This window comes from Dendropsophus ebraccatus, chromosome 11 (assembly GCF_027789765.1).
Source record: "Dendropsophus ebraccatus isolate aDenEbr1 chromosome 11, aDenEbr1.pat, whole genome shotgun sequence".
NCBI lineage: Eukaryota > Metazoa > Chordata > Amphibia > Anura > Hylidae > Dendropsophus > Dendropsophus ebraccatus.
The window spans coordinates 40,903,827-40,931,591 of record NC_091464.1 but is presented as its reverse complement, the minus strand read 5'-3'; the positions used below and the strand labels follow the sequence as shown (position 1 = coordinate 40,931,591).

Here is a 27,765-nt window from a genome sequence, read left to right as displayed (position 1 = left end):
CACTTTTGGCCATAAGTACCAAGGCCTATTTTTCAAATCTTTGTGAAACTTAAAGTGTACTGATCGTCTTTCTCTGGTGGCAGGATATCCTGTACATGCGCCCAGCGGAGATGGAATACTTCCGGCAGTGTCGTTGCATACAGTGCAATTGATGGTATTGTTGGACCTTCACAGGTACTGTAGCATGGTGGCAGCATTTTGACAGCGTATCCTGCCACCAGCGAAAGATGATCGTTACACTTTAATTAGGCTGGGTTCACACTACGTATATTTGAGGCTGTATGTTTGAGGCTGTATAGCAACCAAAACCAGGAGTGGATTAAAAACACAGAAAGGCTATGTTCACATAATGTTGTAATTGAGTGGATGGCCGTCATTTAATGGCAAATATTTGCTGTTATTTTAAAACAACGGCTGTTATATTGAAATAATGGAAGTTATTTACCGTTATATGGCGGCCATCCACTCAATTTCAACATTGTGTGAACAGATCCTTTCTGTGTTTTCAATCCACTCCTGGTTTTGGTTGCTATGAGGACCTGACTTGAGGACCAAATACAGCCTGAAATATACATAGTGTGAACCCAGCCCCCGGCTATGTTCATATTCTGTACAAACAACAACCGTTCAGCTTGAATGGCCGTTGTTTAACACAACCTACAGCTGGAATTATTGAACACGTTCATTACTTCTGACCATAGTTAGTGTTAAACAACAGTTGTTCACATGGAACGGCCGTTGTTTGTACAGCGTATGGACATATATGTGGTCACCAGTAGCTGCGCAATCATGGCAACATTGTACATCTATTGGTGACCACATAGGGACATGGATTAAACTACATACATGGACCAGAATTGTGGGGAAACAGTATTAAAGGTGATATCCTCTCTTTTAGGAGTGATTCTCTATTATCAGGAGGGATTCTCTATTATCAGGAGGGATTCTCTATTATCAGGAGGGATTCTCTATTATCAGGAGGGATTCTCTATTATCAGGAGGGATTCTCTATTATCAGGAGGGATTCTCTATTATCAGGAGGGATTCTCTATTATCAGGAGGGATTCTCTATTATCAGAAGGGATTCTCTATTATCAGGAGTGATTCTCTATTATCAGGAGGGATTCTCTATTATCAGGAGGGATTCTCTATTATCAGGAGGGATTCTCTATTATCAGGAGGGATTCTCTATTATCAGGAGGGATTCTCTATCATCTCTCTGTACCCTCTGGACTGCCAGGATGAGTTTTAGCTACTATGTAGAGTTAAGTTGTGGCTCTGCCTCCTCAGCCTCATGCAGCAGCCTGCTGGGAGTAGTAGTATTAGAAGTCATCTGATTACTCCCCCTAGAGAAGGGGCTTTCCTTATAGTGACTTTAGGGGACATCAGACAATACACAGATAATTAGCACTTCATCCACAGTCCCTCCAGGTCACTGTCTGCCGTCCAGGCTGGTCAGGCAGAGAAGCCTCATTCATCACACTTAACTCCTTCCCTCCTGGCAGTGCCTGGTAGCGTCAGCAGCTGGCTGACAGACATGATAGCAGACAGCTAACCTGCACAGCAGGGAAGGGGTTAAGTCACTCCCATCCTCCCCTCCCCCCTTCTCTGCTGAGTCCGTACAGTGCTCTGTGTGCTCAGCACAGAAGGTGGGGGATGTTCTGACTCCAAAGGTAACTTAACCCCTTCCTTGTAAACTGCCTCCTGCTCGGCCTCATTACCCCCCCCCAATCCCCTTATACCGGGCCGCGCAGCAGCAGTGCTCCTCTCCCAGCAGCTGCTCCTCTTCTCCCTCCTTCACGGTCTTCTGGTGGGCGGGAGCAGGGAGTAGTTCCCCTGTCTCATTGGTGCAGCCGGCTGCTACACTCCTGAGGCCGGGAACAGACTCACAGAGGGAGATCGTATCTCCCGCACTCTTGTGGCCGGAGGCAGAATGCAGCTTCCGGTCACAGGAGCCAGCCAATCACAGCTCCGCATCTGCCAGCGCTCACCAGGAGCACTCGTAGTTAAAGGGCCAGCTGTGTTTTGGGAAGCGGGACACTTGGGGCCCGTTCCGGGACGGCGGGACATGACCCCGAAATCGGGACTGTCCCGCCGAAAACGGGACAGTTGGGAGGTATGTTATAGGTGATGTATACAGGGGGTGGTAGGAGGATATGTATCAGGGGTATAGTTGATGTATACAGCGGGTGGTAGGGGATATGTATCAGGGGTATAGGAGATGTATACATTGGGTGGTAGAGGATATGTATCAGGGGTATAGGTGATGTATATAGCGGGTGGTAGGTGATATGTATCAGGGGTATAGGAGATGTATACATTGGGTGGTAGAGGATATGTATCAGGGGTATAGGTGATGTATATAGCGGGTGGTAGGGGATATGTATCAGGGAAATAGGTGATGTATATAGCGGGTGGTAGGGGATATGTATCAGGGGTATAGGTGATGTATATAGCGGGTGGTAGGGGATATGTATCAGGGGTATAGGTGATGTATATAGCGGGTGGTAGGGGATATGTATCGGGGAAATAGGTGATGTATACAGCGGGTGGTAGTTGATATGTATCAGGGATATAGGTGATGTATACAGGGGGTGGTAGTTGATATGTATCAGGGATATAGGTGATGTACAGTATACAGGGGGTGGTAGGGGATATGTATCAGGGATATAGGTGATGACTGCTCACTACATTGTCATATCTATCAGCTCCCATACACATGTAATCAGGGCCGCCATCAGGAATTTCGGGGCCCCATACAACCAAAGTGTCTGGGCCCCCCACATTAATAAAAAAAAAAAAAATTGTGTGTTCGCCCCACGCCTTGCTGGGAGGTATAATTTGGTTCAGATCAATTCTAGAGAACTGGCTCATATATCCCATTTTCCCCAGTGGCTTAAAATGTAACCTCTGTTATACAGTTATAAAATTGTAGAAACTAAATGTGAACAAGGTGCAATTCAAAGAGACACTTACTTGTATAGCTGCCTCTTGTGCTCTGTATGCAGTGCATTATATTCACCCCTGCAACGTACAATTTATAGCGTGTCTACAAGCCCAGCGGGGCTCATTATGATGGAGACTAAAACCTATACAAGAGTGGGGTAGGGGTTCCCCTGTATTCAGAATGCTGTTGAGTACTAGGCAATGCCCCGTTTGGGGTTATTGAATTTCGAGGGTCTGGGGGGGCTGTTTGATTTGTATATGTTCACCAATATCCCCCCCCCCCCCCGGTATGCTCACTAACATAGAATATGTTGATAAGGCTAATATAATGAGGCTGTTCCATGTTAGTGAGCATATACAAATCCTACCCACCCCCAGGCAGACTAGTTTAGCTCACCCAAGCCAGTGATAGCGAATACATGGCGGTGAGAACGCTTTCTAGGAGATCCTGTTTGTGCAGCAGAGGTGTCTTTATCCTGCTCTGCATAGACCCTCGAAATTCAATAATCCCAGACGGGGCATTGCCTAGCACTCAACAGCATTCTGAATACAGGGGAACCCCTGCCCCACTCTTGTATAAGTTTTAGTCTCCATCATAATGAGCCCCGCTGGGCTTGTAGACGCGCTATAAATTGTACGTTGCAAGAGTGAATATAATGCACTGCATACAGAGCACAAGAGACAGCTATACAAGTAAGTGTCTCTTTGAATTGCACCTTGTTCACATTTAGGTTCTACAATTTTATAACTGTATAACAGAGGTTACATTTTAAGCCACTGGGGAAAATGGGATATATGAGCCAGTTCTCTAGAATTGATCTCACACACAGACACCAGCACACATGTATACAGACACTAGCACACATGTATACAGACATACAGACACCAGCACACATGTATACAGACATACAGACACCAGCACACGATGAAGTTTGAACTTCTGCAACCTGGAGAAATCACCTGATATCACCTGCAGTCCTATGTAACACCACATAACACAGTGGTATCTCTGAGTACAGATAATGTAGTAGATTTCACCTGCAGTCCTATGTAACAGCACAGATAACACAGTGATATCTCAGAGTATAGATCATGTAGTAGATGTCACCTGCAGTCCTATGTAACAGCACAGATAACACAGTGATATCCCTCTGAGTACAGATAATGTAGATGTCACCTGCAGTCCTATGTAACACCACAGATAACACAGTGATATCTCTGAGTACAGATAATGTAGTAGCTGTCACCTGCAGTCCTATGTAACAGCACAGATAACACAGTGATATCTCTGAGTACAGATAATGTAGTAGCTGTCACCTCGGGGCACCCCTACTAAATGATGTTCTACAAAATAAGAAAAGTGTCATACAGTGACTCACAGGTGATGTCTTCTTTGATCTGAGGCGTCACTTTCCCTTTTCCTCTCCATCTGGCCCAGACCTCCATGATGAGTCCTTCCAGATACGTTTCATCCCCTTAGAACCTGCGAGACAAACAATTTAGGCTCCGCACATTTCTAGCAACTTCCTTTCCTTTCTCCCCCCTGTAGGCTCCCATAGTAACTGCGCTGTGTGGGATGCCCCCTGTATGTAGGATTCCCTGCTGTGCCCCCATGAGCTAATAATGCCCCTAGAGGTACCCCCATGAGCTAATAATGCCCCCAGAGGTGCCCCCATGAGCTAATAATGCCCCTAGAGGTGCCCCCATGAGCTAATAATGCCCCTAGAAGTGGCCCCCATGAACTAATAATGCCCCCAGAGGTACCCCCATGCACTAATAATGCCCCCAGAGACGCCCCCATGAACTAATAATGCCCCCAGAGGTGCCCCCATATACTAATAATGCCCCCAGAGGTGCCCCCATATACTAATAATGCCCCCAGAGATGCCCCCATGAGTTAATAATGCCCCCAGAGGTACCCCCATATACTAATAATGCCCCCAGAGGTTCCCCCCATGAGCTAATAATACCCCCAGAGGTGCCCCCATACACTACTAATGCCCCCATACACTAATAATGCCCCCAGAGGTGCCCCCCATACACTAATAATGCCCCCAGAGGTGCCCCCATATACTAATAATGCCCCCAGAGGTGCCCCCATATACTAATAATGCCCCCAGAGGTGCCCCCATATACTAATAATGCCCCCAGAGGTGCCCCCCATATACTAATAATGCCCCCAGAGGTGCCCCCATATACTAATAATGCCCCCAGAGGTGCCCCCCATATACTAATAATGCCCCCAGAGGTGCCCCCATATACTAATGCCCCCAGAGGTGCCCCCATACATTAATAATGCCCCCAGAGGTGCCCCCATATACTAATAATGTCCCCAGAGGTGCCCCCATATACTAATAATGTCCCCAGAGGTGCCCCCATATACTAATACTGCCCCCAGAGGTGCCCCCATATACTAATACTGCCCCCAGAGGTGCCCCCATATACTAATAATGTCCCCAGAGGTGCCCCCATATACTAATAATGCCCCCAGAGGTGCTCCCATATACTAATAATGCCCCCAGAGGTGCCCCCATACACTAATAATGCCCCCAGAGGTGCCCCCCATATACTAATACTGCCCCCAGAGGTGCCCCCATACACTAATAATGCCCCCAGAGGTGCCCCCATACACTAATAATGCCCCCAGAGGTGCCCCCATACACTAATAATGCCCCCAGAGGTGCCCCCATACACTAATAATGCCCCCAGAGGTGCCCCCATACACTAATAATGCCCCCAGAGGTGCCCCCATGAACTAATAATGCCCCCAGAGGTGCCCCTAAAAAAACAAACATCCTACTCACCTAATCCGGGCTGTGTAGCAGCAGGCAGCAGCTCTCCTCCTCCTCTTCTGGCTCCATCTTGCGAGCCGCAGGGACGGGACTTCCGGCAGGCGTGATGACGTCACATCATCACGCCTGCCGGAGGGGCACATGACCACGGCCCGGCCTCCCATAGGCTGCTGGTATGAAGTGCCGGCAGCCTATGGGAGAGAATACAGGAGGAGGACGCTGACAGGTCCTTCTCCTGTATTCTGATCGCTTCAATGTTCCGCCCGCTCAATGTGCGGGCGGAACATCAAAGCGATCAATGCATCCGGAGAAGCTGCGCGGCCGCAGCTTCTCAGGATGCTCAGAGACAAGGGGCAAGGGGGGCCGTGCGGGCCCCCTTAGCGTAGCGGTGGGGGGCGGCGGCCGGCGGGCCCGCCGGGCCCCCCCCCGTGTCTCTTAGGGTCCGGGCCCCATACGGCAGTACCACTTGTACTGCCCTATCGGCGGCCCTGCATGTAATCAGTCTTTATTCAACTCCTTAATGCAGAATAGGGTGGGATTCAATATTACTGCTGGTAACCAACATGTATGTCACCTCCATCAGGGATTTATCAAGCAATCAATAGGAGGTTCATTGTTGCCCATAGCAACCATACACTACTCAGCTTGGTTGCTATGGGCAACAAGAACCCTTCTTCCTATAAGACTGCTAACTAAATGGATAAATCCCCCTCAGTGATATTTTGGCCCTGGCAATTGGATTTGGCTCCAATCTTATGGGGACTATAAAGAGAGGGGGGGATGGGGAGCTGGGAGCCTGTCTGCAACTACTGGGGAAGTATGGGAGAAGACTGGCTGCCACTACTGTAATGCCGGATACCCCTCATGTAGTGCCAGGCTGGGGATTGTATAATGCTCTGTATACCTCTCATGTAGTGCCAGGCTGGGGATTGTATAATGCACAGGATACCCCTCATGTAGTAGCAGGCTGGGTATTGTATAATGCTCTGTATACCTCTCATGTAGTGCCAGGCTGGGGATTGTATAATGTACAGGATATCCCTCATGTAATGCTAGGCTAGCGATTGTATAATGTACAGTATACCCCTAATGTAGTACCAGGCTGGGGATTGTATAATGTACAGGATACCCCTCATGTAGTGCCAGGCTGGTGATTTTATAATGTACAGGATACCCCTAAGGTAGTGCCCTAAGGCAGCTGTCTGAATAAGCTGGGAGTTGTAATGGGAGGAGGTGCTGTGTGGCTTGGGTATATTGATAGATAGGTGTCCCCAATAGGTACACTGGGTCCTTCTATTAGGTAGACAGGTCCCCCAGAATGTACTTTGCCATGTTAGATAGGTATCACCTATCACCTTTTCTTCATGTTTGTAGGCAGCCCCTGTATATATGCAACCACCCCCCCCCCCCAACTATATAAAAAAAAATAATAATAATTGGAAAAAATACACACATGCCCGCCGTTTAATGGCCATCGAGTCCACCAGACTTCACTTTATCTTTTCAGCCACAAAAGGCAAGGAGCGTTACCTCCTTGGGGAGGCAGATGCACACAATCAGTGACATCACCATATTCCCAAAGGGGGGTACACACTGCACCTCTAGTGGCCAAAGGCATGGGGTTCTCCGATCTCCTTGGTGTCAGCCAGAAGCAAAAAGCACTGTGCAAGAAAAGGTCATATCAGCTTCTAGTCTGGGAGTAAACGGTTGTTAGTTGTTAAAACGAATGTGCCAGCAGTACATTCACTTTAGGATATTTATATGGATAGAACGGCTTGGGGAAGCCGGTGCCGCTCTCCTTCTTTTTGAACGGCAGCCCGGCGTACGGCGCTGTTCTATTCCTAGGCACGGACCTGGGCTGAAGCACTGGAGGCCGGCCACACCGCACCCAGTGGGAGGAACCCTCCGCAGGGCCGTCTTAACAGCATTATGGGCCCCTGGGCAGAGGTGCGAATTGTGCCCCAACCCCCGCGGGCGCTGCCATCAGAGCACCCCCATCTTTGCATATAGTGCCCACATAGTAGCCAATGCCCCCATATAGCGCCCCACATAGTAGCCAATGCCCCCATATAGTGCCCCCATATAGTGCCCCACATAGTAGCCAGTGGCCCCCATAGTAGCCAGTGCCCCCACATAGTAGCCAGTGCCTCCATAGTAGCCAGTGCCCCCCATAGTAGCCAGTGCCCCCATAGTAGCCAGTGCCCCTATAGTAGCCAGTGCCCCCATAGTAGCCAGTTCCCCCCCACAGTAGCCAGTTCCCCCCCATAGTAGCCAGTTGCCCCCCATAGTAGCCAGTGCCCACATAGTAGCCAGTGCCCCCCATAGTAGCCATTTCCCCCCCAAAGTAGCCAAAGCCCCCAATAGTAGCCAGTGCCCCATAGTAGCCAGTGCCCCCCATAGTAGCCAATCCCCCCTGCCGAACAGAAAAACAACAAACCAGTTACTCACCCGTCTCCCGGCAGCGTGCACTCCCGTCATCCTCCGGGCACAGGCAGCGGGGTAGAGAGAGACTGCCTGTGCCGGAAGTGTCCTGCAGCCTCTATCATGGATGATAGAGGCTGCACGACACATCCGGGACACAGGCAGCATCTCTTTACCCCACTGCCTGTGCCCGGAGGATGACGGGAGTGCGTGCTGCCGGGAGACATCAGCTGCTGGGGCCGGCGGACGGGTGAGTTCCGGGACCGCCTGCCCAGCCCGCCCCTTCTATCGCCGCTTAGCTGAGACGATCAAAAGCCCTGGAAAGTGCTGCTCATTGCACTATCCTGGGCTTCTGATCGGCTCAGCTGAGCGGCGATAAAAGGGGCGGGCGGAAGGGATCGCTCAGGGCCGCTCACTATGCATATGCATAGGTGCTTTTAATCCAAGAACTGTCCTGTGGTCTGTTTGGCAGGTGATGCAGTTATTGTCTTAAAAAACAACTTTTAAACTTACAGCCCTGCGCCCTACGGGCGTGGCTTAGAATATCTGTGCCCTAACTTTGCACCACCCCTCCGTCCCTCCTCCCCACCCTCTTCATCATTAGGAATGCCATTGGAGCATTATCTCCATGCTGAACATTACACAGGTGCTTAACGATCCAGCCCATGTGCCGGGCTGACACAGCTGACGAATAGCAGACAATCTGCCTGGAGCATTCCTAATGATGAGGAAGGCGGGGAGGAGGGACAGAGGTGGTGCCAGGCTAATGCATACACAATCTAGGTCACTCCCGTAGGGCATGGGCTGCCAGTTTAAAACTTGTTTTTTAAACCAATAACTGCATCACCTGCCAAATGGACCGCAGGAGAGATCTTGGATTAAAAGCAGCTATCCGAAGGTACAAGTGGTTTGGGGGGGTCAGATTGTGGGTACAGAGTCGCTTAATGTATTTTAGATACAGCTGTTACACCTCCATAACAGACATGCCCAGGCAAGATGGCTGCACATGGGTACCACTCAGGAGTCCAGCTGTTACACATCCATAACAAACACCAGGGTGCCTTCCTCTATTGGGAAGTCCCTCCTGGAGGTATCGGGTAGGATCCTCACCACAGCCATGCAACTCTGAGGAGAATGGAGGAGTTGATGGGAGTTAATTCTATTTTTTGACACTTCATAAAAAAATTGGGGTAAGCTGCTAGAACCAGTTCTCATCTGTAACTAGTTCTAGGCTCATAACCAGCACTCACAGCCTGTGCAACCGTTACACGTCCATAACATACGTGCCCAGGCATGACGGCTGCATACAGGTACCACTCAGGGATTCAACCATTACACGTCCATAACGGATAGGCCCCGGTGCGCATTGATAGTATGCATTGGTAGCCTGTACTGCAGGGTAGGACCTTCAGCTAACAAGGACCACACCTACTGGTTACAGCTCAGTACTAACCTCTTCACCTGCTGCAGCCCCTATATATACCTGGAAAAGGTTCTACTCATTTGCATATATTACCGAACAAGCTATCTGATTGGCTGGTGGTGTAGCTTTACTATTTGCATATATTACCGAACAAGCAATCTGATTGGCTGGCACTGTAGCTTTACTCATTTGCATATTTCACTCCACAAGCGATCTGATTGGCTGGCACTGTAGCTTAACTCATTTGCATATATCACTGCACAAGCGATCTGATTGGCTGGCACTGTAGCTCGGAGCAGCAGATTTGTGCAGCAGTTTACACAACAGTTTATAGCTCTAGAATTGCCATTTTAGCTCCCACTTTAGCCACATCTGCTCACTACTGGCGGCTTCTTCAAACAGGCAATATACAATGTTGAGGACTTTGATTTAGTTTATACCTTGGTGCCACATCCTGGGCACCCTTGCTTCGTTAGACACTGTTGCATAGGCCGCTGTATAATAGTGCGGTTGACCTGCATATTTTCCATTGATCTGAGGGTTGAAATGTACTACTGCTGTACCCTTTTGCTCACTAGTATGGATGTTTTGTCTCTGTTATTATTAGTTTATGCCTTTTATGGTTAAATCTTAAAAGCAATAAATAAAACCTTTAAAAAAAAAAAAAAAAAAACTGTCACAGCAGTACCAGCAGCTACCACTAGAGGGGTGTGGGGGTGTCACTGTATACAGATTTAGATAGCTCCATTGAGTTCAGTAGTAGCAGTTGTATATTCAGTGAGCCCCACTGGTGGAATAATAGTTTTGCTGTGGGGTCCTCCTACATCTATGGGCAGATTTATTATCTAGTAAATACCTTGTGAGACAAATTAAGGTGGTGGTGTGTGGGGAGAAACAATATTTAGAACATTTTGTTTCAGCACAGTTTTGCCCTGTGTCAGGGGTATAGGTGATGTATACAGGCAGGGCCGCTTTAACCAGAGGGCACATGGTGCACGTGCACCGGGCCCACTGGTTAAAGGGGCGCCCCCCCCCGAGCAGGCCGGCCGTTGCTATGTGCGACCAGTGCGGTCACACAGGGCTCCGGCCCCCAGCCTGTCAGGGGGGAGCGCCATGGATGGGTAATCTACTTACCCCTCCATGGCGCCCCCTGCAGGGCCCCCCCGTCCGCCGCTGCCCCCGCCCGCCCGCTGCTGCTGCGGCGCTTCAGCTCTTCAGCAGCAGCGATACTGACAGAGAGAGAGCCATTGGCTCCCTCCCTGTCAGTCACTCTTGGGGCCGCACTTCCTGCGGTCACAAGAGGCCGCACTCTCCCTCTAGCGCCCGACGTCACTGGAGCGTCGGCGTGAGGGTAAGGGGAGTGCAGCCTCTTGTGACCGCAGGAAGTGCGGCCACAAGAGGGAAGAGAAGAGGAACGCGTGGACCTAGGTGAGTAAAAGTGCTTGTTTTTTTTCAATATTATATGGGAGGGGGAGCACATATGCTATTGGGGAGCACAGGGGGCTATATACTATGGGGGGGGGGCGGCTATATACTATGGGGGAGCACAGGTGAGCTATATACTATGGGAGGGGCGCCAATATACTATGGGGGAGCACAGGGGAGCTATATACTATGGGGGAGCACAGGGGGGCTATATACTATGGGGGAGCACAGGGGAGCTATATACTATGGGGGAGCACAGGGGGCTATATACTATGGGGGAGCACAGGGGAGCTATATACTATGGGGGAGCACAGGGGAGCTATATACTATGGGGGGGGCGGCTATATACTATTGGGGAGCACAGGGAATCTATATACTATGGGGGGGTTATATACTATTGGGGAGCACAGGGGAGCTATGTACTATGGGGGGGCGGCTATATACTATGGGGGAGCACAGGGGAGCTATGTACTATGAAGGGGCGGCTATATACTATGGGGAAGCACATGGGAGCTATATACTATGGGGGAGCACAGGGGAGCTATATACTATGGGGGGGTTATATACTATTGGGGAGCACAGGGGAGCTATGTACTATGGGGGGGGCGGCTATATACTATGGGGGAGCACAGGGGAGCTATGTACTATGGGGGGCGGCTATATACTATGGGGGAGCACAGTGGAGCTATATATAGGGGAGCTATATACTATGGGGGAGCACAGGGGAGCTATATACTATGGGGGAGCACAGGGGCTATATACTATGGGGGAGCACAGGGGGCTTTATACTATGGGGGAGCACAGGGGAGCTATATACTATGGGGAGCACAGGGGGGCTATATACTATTGGGGAGCACAGGGGAGCTATATACTATTGGGGAGCACAGGGGAGCTATATACTATTGGGGAGCACAGGGGGCTATATACTATGGGGGAGCACAGGGGGCTATATACTATGGGGGAGCACAGGGGAGCTATATACTATTGGGGAGCACAGGGGAGCTATATAATATTGGGGAGCATAGGGGAGCTATATACTATTGTGGAGCACAGGGGGCTATATACTATTGGGGAGCACAGGGGTCTATATACTATTGGGGAGCACAGGGTCTATATACTATGGGGGAGAGCACAGTGGGGCTATATATTGGGGAGAGCACAGGCGGGCTATATACTATTGGGGAGAGCACAGGCGGGCTATATACTATTGGGGAGAGCACAGGGGGGCTATATACTATTGGGGAGAGCACAGGGGGCCATATACTATTGGGGAGAGCACAGGGGGGCTATATACTATTGGGGTGAGAGCACAGGGGGGCTATATACTATTGTGGGAGAGCACAGGGGGCTATATACTATTGTGGGAGAGCACAGGGGGGCTATATACTATTGGAGAGCACAGGGGGGCTATATACTATTGGGGAGAGCACATGGGGGGCTATATACTATTGGGGGAGAGCACAGGGGGGCTATATACTAATGGGGGAACGCACAGGAGGGCTGTATATAACTGGAGGAGCACATGAAGGTCTATATACTACAGGGACACCTTAAATCTATGGAGGCACAGAGGGGTGTAACTATGTAGGGGTACAGAGGGGTGTAACTACTGTATAGGGGTACAAGGGACCTAACTAATGTATGTGTTGGAGCCTAAAATATTTCTCTGGCAGATTCTGGAGAGAAGATTCACAGCCAGGAGAAGACTTCAAGGTGGCCCAGGCTGGATGGAGAGAAAAAGAAAAGGTGACAGACTCTGATCGGAGAAGCCGCCCCCGGTGAGTCACTGGATGTAACTGCACTCTGTTATAGGGTTGTAGTGTTAGGGGTCATGATGTGGCGGTATTATGTAATGGTATCATTGGTGATATCTTTCTGTTTTGTTTAGTGCAGTTTTTATGTAATATGTAATCACTGTGTGGTGGAAATAGTGTTATAAGGTAACTACTGTATGTATTGGGGCTCCTGATACAGTGTGGGGGCAAATTCAGTACATTATACAATGTACCAAAAGGGAAGGGGGGGCCCACTCTTGAGGGCTGTGCACTGGGCCCACCAATGTATGAAAACGGCCCTGTATACAGGAAGCGGTAGGTGAGATGTATCAGGGGTATAGGTGATGTATACAGGGGGTGGTAGGTGAGATGTATCAGGGGTATAGGTGATGTATACAGGGGGCGGTAGGTGATATGTATCAGGGGTATAGGTGATGTATACAGGGGGCGGTAGGTGATATGTATCAGGGGTATAGGTGATGTATACAGGGGGCGGTAGGCGATATGTATCAGGGGTATAGGTGATGTATACAGCAGGTGGTAGGGGATATGTATCGGGTATAGGCGATGTATGCAAGAGGCGGTGTGTGATGCGTATCCTGGTGTAGGTCAGGTACTAAAGGGGCGATAGGTGATATGTTTTGAGAGTATAGGTAAGGTATACCCAAGGGCGGTAGGTGATGCGTATCAGGGGTATAGGTGATGTATACAGGGGGTGGTAGGGGATATGTATCAGGAATATAGGTGATGTATACAGCAGGTGGTAGGGGATATGTATCAGGGATATAGGTGATGTATACAGGGGGTGGTAGGGGATATGTATCAGGAATATAGGTGATGTATACAAAGGGCGATAGGGGATATGTATCAGGGGTATAGGTGATGTATACAGGGGGTGGTAGGGGATATGTATCAGGAGTATAGGTGATGTATACAAAGGGCGATAGGGGATGTGTATCAGGGGTATAGGGGATGTATACAGGGGGTGGTAGGGGATGTGTATCAGGGGTATAGGGGATGTATACAGCTGGTGGTAGGGGATATGTATCAGGGGTATAGAGGATATGTATCAGGGGTATAGGGGATGTATACTGAGGTATAGGTGATGACTACATGGCTCACTACATTATCATATCTATCAGCTCCCATACACATGTAACCAGTCTTTATTTAATTTCCCAATGCAGAATAGGGTGGGATTCAATACTATTGCTGGTAACCAACATGTATGTCACCTTCAGGGATTTATCAAGCAATCAATAGGAAGAAGGGTCATTATTGCCCATAGCAACCAATCACAACTTGGTTGCTATGGGCAACAAGGAACCTTCTTCTTCCCTCTTTAGTGATATTTTTGCCCTGGCAACTGGATTTGGCTCCAATCTTATGGGGACTATAAAGAGAGGGGGGGATGGGGAGCTGGGAGCCTGTCTGCAACTACTGGGGAAGTGTGGGAGAAGACTGGCTGCCACTACTGGGGAAGTATGGGAGAAGACTGGCTGCCACTACTGTAATGCACAGGAAACCCCCAGGGCCATTTCTAGTTTTTTTTTGACAATAGGGCGAATGTTGATTAAAAAGAGAAGGAAAAAACTGCTGAATTGCTACATTAAGTGACAGCGCACAGCATTAAAACTTTCCTGGCAGGACATGCAGTAGTCCAGTAAATCCCTCCTGCTCAGTTCTAGTAATAGCTGCGTCCCTGCTCAGGAGCTGAAGCCTTCTGCTCTAGAGAGGGAACCCTGGTTCACATCAGGGGCTCCAGCACAGTAAGCATCAGGGCTCTATACATCACATCTTAAAGGGGTATTCCCCCCTAATTTATTTTTGCATTAATACGTTGCCCACCCCTAGCTTTCCATCTTTCCAGTATCAATTTTTTATAAATTCTGCACACTTTTGCTGTTATCTAGGTACATCCACCCCCACCAAACGCATAAAATAATCAAATCCCAGTCCAACACGACACGCTCCCTGCTCCTGGCTGCCACCCTCCGAGACGGCATCACTGTCCTCCTTCTCTTCAATGGGCCGGCTGCGTCTAACCCAGAACACTGAAGTGAGGGAGGACACTGACGGCGGTGGCTGCTGTTAGAGAGGGAGACAGTGATCATTGCAGCTGTCTCCCTCTCTAACAGCAGCTACCCCCGTCACCCGGACCGTGTCCCCCCCCCCAGCCCCAGAGCTCACAGCCTCACTGTGCCGTCTCACCCGCGGCACCCCCGTCACCCGCAGCTGACAACCGCCGCTCACCCGAGGCACCCCCGTCACCCGCGGCTCACAAGCGCCGCTCACCCAAGGACCCCCCGTCTCCCGCAGCCCCCACCCTCTGCGGGTCACTCCCGGCTGCGTTCACCGCTGGCGCTTACCGACCCCCCCCCCCCCCTGCGACACCCCTGGCTCAGAAGCGCACCTCACCCGCGGCACCTCCGCCACACGCGCCTCCCCCCCCCCACCCGGGCCATTTGGATGTGTCATCTGTCACCACCGGCTCAATCGCAGCGACGCTTAACGGCAAGCCCACCCAGCCGAACCCACAAACCCCCCCTTCCTCTCACCCGCGGCCCCCCAACACCCCCTGCAGCTCACCCGTGCATGGCGCTTGTCTTAGCTCTGCTACACCATGTTACCGTCTCAGCTCTGCTACACCATGTTACCGCCTCAGCTCTGCTACACCATGTTACCGTCTCAGCTCTGCTACACCATGTTACTGTCTCAGCTCTGCTACACCATGTTACCGTCTCAGCTCTGCTACACCATGTTACCGTCTCAGCTCTGCTACACCATCATCACCGTCTCAGCTCTGCTACGCCATCATCACCATCTCAGCTCTGCTACGCCATAATCACCATCTCAGCTCTGCTACGCCATCATCACCGTCTCAGCTCTGCTACACCATCATCATCACCATCTCAGCTCTGCTACTTCACCATGATCAGTAATAAGCATTGCATGATGGGAAATGTAGTTTTCTATCTTGATGATAGACCATCTTTTAGAAAAACTTGTAGCTCAGGAACGGCAGCAGCTAGAAAGATGGGAGACGGCTCAAAATACTCAGGGGGACTTGGTGAGTAAGACCAGCTAGATTTGGGAGCATTAAATTTTTTTTGCTCTTGTAGGGAATACCTCTTTACCTCCTTACACTCCATGGGCTGGTCACTCTGCCCCCAACTCATGGAGTGTATGGAAGAGCCTGCTGAGCTTTATCTACAGCAGGGGTCCTTAAGTGGCAGACTGTGGACCGCGGTCCGAACCCGGACCAGCCAGCTGTCCGGACCGCTGCTGCAGCTCAGTATGCCTGTACACTGAGCTGCACTTTCCACAGTGACTATGTGCACTCGTAACTAGCGCTCATAGGTACTGTAGAGCAGCACTGACAGAGAGGGAGGCATTGGCTCCCTCCCTGTCAGTCACTCTTGTGGCCGCACTGCAGCGGTCAAAAGAGGCCGCTCTCCCCTGTCCTGACATCGTCGCTCCAGTGACGTCACTCGAGCGCTGAAAACAGAGGCGCTCGAGTGACGTCACTGGAGCGACGATGTCAGGACAGGGGAGAGCGGCCTCTTTTGACCGCTGCAGTGCGGCCACAAGAGAGGAGAAGACGACAGATCCAGGTGAATATTTTTTTTTTTTTATGCTATATGGGAGGAGGAGAGCACAGAGGGGGTCTGTATGGGAGGGGGAGAGTGCACAGTGACTATATACTACTGGGGGAGAGCACACAGGGCGGCTATATACTACTGAGGGAGAGTGCACAGGGGGGCTATATACTATTGGGGGAGAGCACTCAGGGGGGCTATATAATAAAGGGGGAGAGCGCACAGGGGGGCTATATACAACTGAGGGAGAGCGCACAGGGGGCTATATACTACTGGGGGGAAGCGAACAGGGGGGCTATATATACTACTGGGGAGAGCGCACAGGGGGGCTAAGGGCTGATGAGAGAGAAAAAAATTCCAGTTTTCCCACTAATAAGCATCAATTCTGTATGTAAAAAGTTCAACAACGTTTGTAAAAAGTTAACAAAACACGTTTACTACTGATGTTCACCTCGGACCTTCACCTGACAATAGACCCCGGTAAGTGGCCCTTCACTAAAAGTTGTTGAGTACCCGTCACACACACACAGGTTATATACTTATACATACACATTTCTTATACTGGCATTCATCTAGGAAAGGCTTCCTAATACTGGCATACATCTAGGAAAGGCTTCCTAATACTGGCATACATCTAGGAAAGGCTTCCTAATACTGGCATACATATAGGAAAGGCTTCCTAATATTGGCATTCATATAGGAAAGGCTTCCTAATACTGGCATACATATAGGAAAGGCTTCCTAATACTGGCATACATATAGGAAAGGCTTCCTAATACTGGCATACATATAGGAAAGGCTTCCTAATACTGGCATACATATAGGAAAGGCTTCCTAATACTGGCATACATATAGGAAAGGCTTCCTAATACTGGCATACATATAGGAAAGGCTTCTTATACTGGCGTTAGAGAAGTCCTCTGTAAGTATGTATATTATATGGTAAACCCTATGTAATCTGTAATGTTTAGAATTGACCATTGCACCATACATACAGCCACGGCGCAGGACTCACAAAATAACTGCAAGGACCTCACAGGTGTCCATCTTGGGCGTTTATTCACACTAGGCTTAGCTCATTTTTAAGCCTAGTGTGAATAAACGCCCAAGATGGACACCTGTGAGGTCCTTGCAGTTATTTTGTGAGTCCTGCGCCGTGGCTGTATGTATGGTCCAATGGTCAATTCCAAACTGCATTTTCGTGCTTTGGCATCAGGACGGGTGCTGGGAGCAGAGAACCAGAGGCCAGGCAGCGGACTAACCCAACAAAAACGCCTACTAGTGTTGTGCCTATGATTTGCACAACACCACCAGGTTAGTTCGGTCATCTTACAAGTAATTTTCCCACTGTTATTGTTTATGCTATACTATTGTGTATGCTATACTATGCTACACTATATTAGCGCCCTTCTTTGTCCATATATGTTGTTCGTCTGCCATACAGTATGTTTATTAATCCAGGAGACATATTTCATAGTTAGGCTTCATTAGCTAATCTACAGAATCCTGACTATATTACCAGTCACACACTCAGGATATATACTTGTACACACAGACACACGTGCACATTACACACCATACTTGTATACATTACATTACATACAGTCACACTTTACACAAATATACACACTTATGCAGGTTACATACTAACATCCATGTTAACACACACACACACTTGGCGTCCTATTACACGGAGGGATTTTTAACGATTAACGACTAACGATAAACGATCGCAAACGAGATTGTTTATCGTTAACCTGAAATCGTTCACCATATTACACAGAACGATAATCGTTAGTTACGATCGTTATTGCAATCGTTACTATGATCGTTTAATCCTTCTGATCCCAGCTAAACAATGAACAATGTGCAATTACACTGAACGATTATTGAAAAAACGCTTGAGAACTTGAGCAAACGATGTGAAATTACAGCGAACGATTAGCGAACGATTAACAATAATTTTAGGTTCAGGTCTAAATCAACGATCAATGACATACGAACGATTTTTCGATCATTGCCTGCAATTACACAGAACGATTATCGTTTAATTTCCAAGGATTTTTCGCACAATAATCGTCCCGAGTAATAGAGCCCTTACTCGGTGTGCAAGGAAGCACAGGTAGCCATGTTCTGGAGTCCTCAGCTTCCTGCCTTCTTCTCCTCAAAGGCGGCTCTGGGCCCCTCCTCTTTCTCTAATATTAGAAGAGAGGAGGAAGCAGCCATTGAAGGTAGTGAAGGGCGGGGGAGGGGCCCAGGGATATGTGTGCAGAGACAGGACAGGCAGGAGGGAACTGTGCGTACAGCTGTCAGGAGATTCTCTGGGTGGAGCCCGGGCCCCTGACAACTGAACCGCCAATACTGCCCTGATGGCGGCCCTGGGTCTGGGTGGTGTCGGGTGCCCCCTTAGCTGTTGGTGTCCCGTGCAGGGGCCTGGCCCACCCGGTCCTAGATATGGCCCTGGATACCCCTCATGTAGTGCCAGGCTGGAGATTGTATAATGCACAGGATACCCCCCATGTAGTGCCAGGCTGGGGATTGTATAATGCTTTGTATACCCCTCATGTAGTGCCAGGCTGGGGAATGTATTATGCTCTGTATACCCCTCATGTAGTGCTCGGCTGGGGAATGTATAATGCACAGGATACCCCTCATGTAGTACCAGGCTGGGGATTGTATAATGCTTTGTATACCCCTTATGTAGTGCCAGGCTGTGGATTGTATAATGCACTGTATACCTTTCATGTAGTGCCAGCAGGGGCGTAGCTAATGTCTCCTGGGCCCTGGTGCGAGAGGCCAACTTGGGCCCCCCCCCTCCTTTCACGACCAAGTGATGCTATTGTTGTGTGTGTGTGTATATATATATATATATATATATATATATATATATACACACACAGTGGTGCCTTGGATTATGAGCATAATTCGTTCCAGGACCGTGCTTGTAATCCAAATCCACTCTTAAACCAAAGCAAATTTTCCTATAAGAAATCATGTAAATGCAGACAATTGGTTCCGCACCCCAAATATATTTATTATTCTGTACTGTACAGTAATGGAGAGGATGGGAAACACAAGGGCGGACAGAGACTGCAGGGAGCATGAAGGAATGAGCAGGGCAGATGTGGGCACATACATGCAGCACTCTCTGTCCGGGGAGAGAGGGGTTACAGCTATGGAGAGATTACCCCCCCCCCCCCACAGTCCTGTCCCCTGATGTAAGCCCCAGCCTGAAGGGGATCTGCTATGATTTGGAAGGTGTTTAGAGTACAGTGCTGTAGACCCTGCTATGCAGGCCATGCCCCTTCTCCACTCGCGCTCCCACCCAATACAGGAAGTTCTTAAACCAAAGCAATGCTCTTAAACCAAGTCACAATTTTGAAAAACTGTGAGCTCTTAAACCAAAACGCTCTTAAACGAAGTTACTCTTAAACCAAGGTACCACTGTATATATATATATATATATATATATATATATATATATATATATACAGTGGTACCTTGGTTTAAGAGTAACTTCGTTTAAGATGTGCCCCCGACCAAATCCTGTATACTGAGACCAATATTACCAGTAATACCAGTATATAGGGAGGAAACATTACCGCCACACCACAACCACTACCATCACCACCATATTGTTACTGACCAAATCCAGTACACTAAATCACCTCATCCAGTCATATAGAGGTGGCCCCAGCTCTACACAGGCTCTATACACCATATACATTACAGTGCAGTTATATCAGGTGACTCACAGGGGACGTCTTTTCTGATCGGAGTTCTTTCCTTTTCATCTTCTTCTCCATCCGTCCTGGGCCGTTATGAGAACTTCTCCGAGCCACGAATCCACAGAATCTGCCAGACAGACATATTAGGCTCCACACTCTGACACCATCTCCATCTCTCTACACACTGCACATCTGTACTGTCCCCTTTACACCCTCATTTAGTGGGTAGCCCTGACTCTATGTGACCTCCTAATAATATATGCCCCCCTCTGTGTATTCCCTCTCCCCCTATGTTGCCCCCCCAAATAGATGGCCCCCTCCCTTATAGATGGCCCCCTCTACCCCCTCCCTTATAGATGGCCCCCTATACCCCCTCCCTTATAGATGGCCCCCTCTCTCCTCACCCTCCCTTATGGATGGTCCCCTCTCCCCCCACCCTCCCTTATAGATGGCCCCCTCTCCCCCCACCCTCCCTTATAGATGGTCCCCTTCCCCCCACCCTCCCTTATAGATGGTCCCCTTCACCCCCCCCTCCCTTATAGATGGTCCCCTTCCCCCCCCCTCCCTTATAGATGGTCCCCTTCCCCCCCCTCCCTTATAGATGGTCCCCTTCCCCCCCTCCCTTATAGATGGTCCCCTTCCCCCCCTCCCTTATAGATGGTCCCCTTTCCCCCCCTTTATAGATGGTCCCCTTCCTCCCTCCCTTATAGATGGTCCCCTTCCCCCCCTCCCTTATAGATGGTCCCCTTCCCCCCCCTCCCTTATAGATGGTCCCCTTCCCCCCCCTCCCTTATAGATGGTCCCCTTCCCCCCTCCCTTATAGATGGTCCCCTTCCCCCCCTCCCTTATAGATGGTCCCCTTTCCCCCCCTTTATAGATGGTCCCCTTCCTCCCTCCCTTATAGATGGTCCCCTTCCCCCCCCTCCCTTATAGATGGTCCCCTTTCCCCCCCTTTATAGATGGTCCCCTTCCTCCCTCCCTTATAGATGGTCCCCTTCCCCCCCCACCCTCATAGATGGCCCCCCTCTTTCCCCCCACCCTCATAGATGGCCCCTCTTTCCCCCCACCCTCATAGATGGCAACTCTTTCCACCCACCCTCATAGATGGCCCCCTCCTTCCCCCCACCCTCATAGATGGCCCCCTCCTTCCCCCCACCCTCATAGATGGCCCCCCTTTCCCCCCACCCTCATAAATGGCCCCCTCTTCCCCCCCACCCTCAGATGCCCCCCTCCTTCCCCCCCACCCTCATAGATGCCCCCCTCCTTCCCCCCCACCCTCATAGATGCCCCCCTCCTTCCCCCCACCCTCATAGATGGCCCCCTCTTTCCCCCCACCCTCATAGATGCCCCCCTCCTTCCCCCCCACCCTCATAGATGGCCCCCTCTTTCCCCCCACCCTCATAGATGCCCCCCTCCTTCCCCCCCACCCTCATAGATGGCCCCCTCTTTCCCCCCACCCTCATAGATGGCCCCCTCTTTCCCCCCACCCTCATAGATGGCCCCCTCCTTCCCCCCACCCTCATAGATGGCCCCCCTTTCCCCCCACCCTCATAAATGGCCCCCTCTTCCCCCCCACCCTCAGATGCCCCCCTCCTTCCCCCCCCCACCCTCATAGATGCCCCCCTCCTTCCCCCCCACCCTCATAGATGCCCCCCTCCTTCCCCCCCACCCTCATAGATGGCCCCCTCTTTCCCCCCACCCTCATAGATGGCCCCCTCTTTCCCCCCACCCTCATAGATGGCCCCCTCCTTCCCCCCACCCTCATAGATGCCCCCCTCCTTTCCCCCCACCCTCATAGATGCCCCCCTCCTTTCCCCCCACCCTCATAGATGGCCCCCTCCTTTCCCCCCACCCTCATAGATGCCCCCCTCCTTTCCCCCCACCCTCATAGATGGCCCCCTCCTTTCCCCCCACCCGTACAGGCTGATAAAAAAAACAAAACTTAACTCACCTGACATCGCGCTCCCACGTTGATTCTCACTCCTCCTGGTCTGTCCCCGGCTGCTGGGCGGCTGCCGGGGGTGTCGCGTCTTATCCCCGGCAGCGCGCGCATCCCAGAACTCCCTGCGCGCCGGAAACCGGAAGTCAGGGCCCAAGGCGCGCAGGGAGTTCTGGGATGCGCGCGCTGCCGGGGGTAAGACGCGACACCCCCGGCAGCCGCGCAGCAGCCGGGGGAAGACGGAGCCAGACTCTTGTGACCGCAAGCAAAACAATGCTTGCGGTCACAAGAGTGATTGATCGGGGGGCCCTGCGGGCCCCCCTTGTGGCGGGCCCGGTCGCGGCGGCGACCCCCGCGACCACGGTGGCTACGCCACTGAGTGCCAGGCTGGGGAATGTATTATGCTCTGTATACCCCTCATGTAGTGCTCGGCTGGGGATTGTATAATGCACAGGATACCCCTCATGTAGTGCTCGGCTGGGGAATGTATAATGCACAGGATACCCCTCATGTAGTACCAGGCTGGGGGTTGTATAATGCACAGGATACCCCTCATGTAGTACCAGGCTGGGGGTTGTATAATGCTCTGTATACCCCTCATGTAGTGCCAGGCTGGTAATTGTATAATGCACTGTATACCCCCCATGAAGTACCAGGCTGGGGATTGTATAATGCACAGGATACCCCCATGTAGGGCCAGGCTGGGGATTGTATAATGCTCTGTATACCCCTCATGTAGTGCCAGGCTGTGGATTGTATAATACTCTGTATACCCCTCATGTAGTGCCAGGCTGGAGAATGTATAATGCACAGGATACCCCTCATGTAGTGCCAGGCTGGGGAATGTATAATGCTCTGTATACCCCTCATGTAGTGCCCGGCTGGAGAATGTATAATGCACAGGATACCCCTCATGTAGTGTCAGGCTGGGAATTGTATAATGCTCTGTATACCCCTCATGTAGTGCCAGGCTGGTAATTGTATAATGCACTGTATACCCCCCATGAAGTACCAGGCTGGGGATTGTATAATGCACAGGATACCCCCATGTAGGGCCAGGCTGGGGATTGTATAATGCTCTGTATACCCCTCATGTAGTGCCAGGCTGGAGAATGTATAATGCACAGGATACCCCTCATGTAGTGCCAGGCTGGGGAATGTATAATGCTCTGTATACCCCTCATGTAGTGCCAGGCTGTGGATTGTATAATGCTCTGTATACCCCTCATGTAGTGCTCGGCTGGAGAATGAATAATGCACAGGATACCCCTCATGTAGTACCACGCTGGGGGTTGTATAATGCTCTGTATACCCCTCACGTAGTGCCAGGCTGGGGATTGTATAATGCACTGTATACCCCTCATGTAGTGCCAGGCTGGGGATTGTATAATGCTCTGTATACCCCTCATGTAGTGCTCGGCTGGAGAATGTATAATGCACAGGATACCCCTCATGTAGTGCCAGTAAGGGGATTGGATAATGCACTGTATACCCCTCACGTAGTGCCAGGCTGGGGATTGTATAATGCACTGTATACCCCTCATGTAGTGCCAGGCTGGGGATTGTATAACATACTGTATATTTGTTTTTTTCTATAAGTTCCAATCTAAAGATGTTTTCTTATACACAGGACAGTGAAAAGCAAACTGATCCGTGGGCGTCTGATCTCTCCCAAGAACAGGAACAAGATTATCCCAGGAATGAATGGAGTGCACTATAGGGGGAGATTTATCACAGGGTGTAAAATACACGTTGGTGTAATCTGCTCACAGCAACCAATCACAGCTCAGCATTTAGCTCTGGTAATATGAGAGCTGAGCTGTGATTGGTTGCTGGGAGCAGATTACACCAATGTATATTTCACACCCTTTGGTAAATCTCCGCCTGGGTGTGGACGGATGGCTCCCTATTCATTATCTGTGGGAGCCGCTAAATGCTGCGGACTTCCAGCCTTATAGAAAATGAATAGAATGCTCTGCACCATTCATTCTGGGAAAAATTGTGTCCCTGATCTCGGTGGGTGTGGGTCCATGTGGACTGACCCCCATGATCAGCTTGCTGTCCCCTATGCTTTGGAGAGGAGCCTGAGAGCTGTAGACTTACAGGTATTACAGACAGTAGTAATTTTTGAAAACCGCAACCCCCAACATGCACAGAAAATCTGCAGCTGTGAGAATAAGCTGGGAGTTGTAGTGGGAGGAGGTGCTGTGTTGCTTCGGTAAATTGATAAATAGGTGTCCCCAATAGGTACAGTGGGTCCTTCTATTAGGTAGACAGGTCCCCCAGAATGTACTTTGCCATGTTAGATAGGTATCACCTATCACCTTTGCTTCATGTATGTAGGCAGCCCCTGTAGATACTCCCCCCCCCCCAACTATTTAAAAAAAAATAATAATAATTGGAAAAATTACAAAATAATAATTGGAAAAAATACAAACATGCCCACCCTTTGATGGCCATCGACTCCCCCACACTTCACTTTATCTTTTCAGCCACAAAAGGCAAGGAGCGTTACTTCCTTGGGGAGGCAGATGCACATAATCAGTGACATCACCATATTCCCAAAGGATGGTACACACTGCACCTCTAGTGGCCAAAGGCATGGGGTTCTCCGAACTCTTTGGTGGACACTGGGGTGGCAGCAAGGAGCAAAACACACTGTGCAAGAAAAGGTCATGTCAGCTTCTAGTCTGGGAGTAAAAGGTTCATAGTTGTTAAAACGAATGTGCCAGCAGTACATTTACTTTAAGATTTTCATATGTATAGAGCTGGTGCCGCGCTCCTTCTTTTTGAACGGCGGCCCGGCCTATGGCGCTGTTCTATTCCCAGGCACCGACCTGGGCCGAAGCACTGGAGACGGGCCGGCCCACCCCCAGTGGAAGGAACCCTCCGCCCCTCCGATGATTCTAGTTTACTTCTGGTACATTCATTTAAATGTATTTTTAGACGCAAAAAAAACTTGGAGTGCATCAGCTAGTTGTAGTCCCAAAGCCAGCACACATGGGCACCACTCAGGGATCCAGCTGTTACACATCCATAACAGACATGCCCAGACATGTTGGCTGCACACGGGTACCACCGAGGGATCCAGCTGTTACACGTCCATAACAGACATGCCCAGGCATATTGGCTGCACATGGGTACCACTCAGGGATCCAGCTGTTACGCCTCCATAACAGACATGCCCAGGCATATTGGCTGCACATGGGCACCACTCAGGGATCCAGCTGTTACGCCTCCATAACAGACATGCCCAGGCATGTTGGCTACACATGGGCACCACTCAGGGATCCAGCTGTTACACGTCCATAACAGACATGCCCAGGCATATTGGCTGCACATGGGCACCACTCAGGGATCCAGCTGTTACACGTCCATAACAGACATGCCCAGGCATATTGGCTGCACATGGGTACCACTCAGAGATCGTGCTGTTATGCCTCCATAACAGACATGCCCAGGCATGTTGGCTGCACACGGGTACCACTCAGGGATCCAGCTGTTACACCTCCATAACATACATGCCCAGGCATATTGGCTGCACATGGGTACCACTGAGGGATCCAACCGTTACATCTCCATAACAAATACCAGGGTGCCTTGCTGTATTGGGAAGTCCCTCCTGGAGGTATGGGGTAGGATCCTCACCACAGCCTTGCAACCCCGAAGAGAATGGAGCAGTTGAGAATGGAGAGTTAAGTCTATTTTTTGACACTTCATTAAAAAAATTGAGGTGAGCTGCTAGAACCAGTTCTCATCTGTAACTAGTTCTAGACTCATAACCAGCACTCACCGCCTGTGCAACCGTTACACGTCCATAACATACGTGCCCAGGCATGACGGCTGCATACAGGTACCACTCAGGGATTCAACCATTACACGTCCATAACGGATAGGCCCCGGTGCGCATTGATAGTATGCATTGGTAGCCTGTACTGCAGGGTAGGACCTTCAGCTAACAAGGACCACACATACTGGTTACAGCTCAGTACTAACCTCTTCACCTGCTGCAGCCCCTATATATACCCGGAAAAGGTTCTACTCATTTGCATATATCACTGCACAAGCGATCTGATTGGCTGACGCTGTAGCTTTACTATTTGCATATTTCACTGAACAAGCGATCTTATTGGCTGATGCTGTAGCTTTACTATTTGCATATTTCACTGAACAAGCGATCTGATTGGCTGGCACTGTGGTGTTACTCATTTACATATATCACTGCACAAGCGATCTGATTGGCTGGCATTGTGGTGTTACTCATTTACATATATCACTGCACAAGCGATCTGATTGGCTGGCACTGTAGCTTGACGCAGCAGATTTCTGCAGCAGTTTATAGCTCTAGAATTGCCATTTTAGCTCCCACTTTAGCCACATCTGCTCACTACTGGCGGCTTCTTCAAACTGTCACAGCAGTACCAGCAGCTACCACTAGAGGGGGTGGGGGTTTCACTGTATACAGATTTAGATAGCTCCCTTGAGTTCAAGGGGTTATCCAGTGCTACAAAAACATGGCCACTTTCTTCCAGAGACAGCAGGTCTCGTGTCTCCAGCTTGGGCGGGGTTTGGCTGCTCAGTTCCACTGAAGTGAATGGAGCTTAATTGCACTCCGCACCTGAGCTGGAGACAAGAGTCCTGTTGTCTCTGAAAGTAAGTGGCCATGTTTTTGTAGCACTGGATAACCCCTTTCAGTAGTAGATAGATGTATAAAAGGCTTCTTGGCCTTTTGGCTAAGACCAAGTGTAGTATCCGTTCTTAAGTGAGCAGAGAACCACACAGATGAATCATGGGTAGAACAATTGGCTGTATGGCCAGGCGGCCTTCCTAGTAGACCATGACCGTCTGGATCTGGCAATGAGGTTTGAGAGTCGAGGTGCAGAAGTGCCCTGGGAGTGATGACCCTAGGGTGCCTGAACTCACTGGGGGTGGGATCCCACTGAGGAATGGCACTAGCATACACTTCACATTCAAACCCCTTTGAGCACACACCTCTAGTTTTCCGTCCTCTGGCTCTGTGAAAATTATGAGAAATTTTTATAGATCCGGCCAGATGTCCGGGCGGTTTTACACGGCACACATCTGATTTATTTATTCTTTGTGTTCACTTTTCCACGTTTGTTTGTCTACTAGGATTCTTCGGGTTGCGGTCGCCTTTTGGTGACCCCTCGGAGGTCTAGGGGAGGCATGTGTGGCCATCTGTGCTCCTTGCCTCCCTGCACCCACGGTTCTCCTTCGGGAGTGACCACCTTTTTGATTGAACGGTGAACGGTGAGGGCCTGGGTTACGCTCAGGCTCTTGCGATAGACCGCATCCTAGTGCACTTTTTTTTTGTGGCACGGTGCACTTTTTTAGTAGCACATGGGTGATGAGAGCAAAAAAAAAAAGAAGAGAAAAAAAAAAGTAGATAGATGTATATTCAGTGAGCCTGCACTGGTGGGATAATAGTTTTGCTGTGGGGTCCTCCTACACCTATGGGCAGATTTATTAATTTATTATCTAGTAAATACCTTGTGAGACATATTGGGGTGGGGGTGTGGGGAGAGCAAAAATATTTAGAACATTTTGTTTCGGCACAGTTCTGTCAATGGGTATAGCACTTGATTTGTCAGTGTGGTCCCCATGAGACTCAACTTTTTTAGTGTCACAGCAAATCTTCTGCTTCATCAGTGTCGGTCTGGATTGGCTAAGGCCTACCTGGCAGCTAGGTGTGCAGT

At 50.0% G+C, this 27,765-nt stretch overlaps 1 long non-coding RNA gene across 2 annotated transcripts in view; it reads left to right on the top strand.

Annotated features, from left to right (window-relative positions):
• LOC138768011 (uncharacterized) overlaps window positions 1-27,765 on the top strand; it is a 161,418-nt gene that overhangs the window by 16,862 nt on the left and 116,791 nt on the right. The window contains exon 1 of one of the 2 annotated variants that reach the window (XR_011358910.1): window positions 25,437-25,781. The exons of the other annotated variant lie outside the window; for it this stretch is intronic. This is a non-coding gene — a long non-coding RNA (uncharacterized lncRNA). Of the gene's footprint in view, window positions 1-25,436; window positions 25,782-27,765 lie in introns of those variants that run through there. 2 annotated transcript variants of the gene reach the window in all.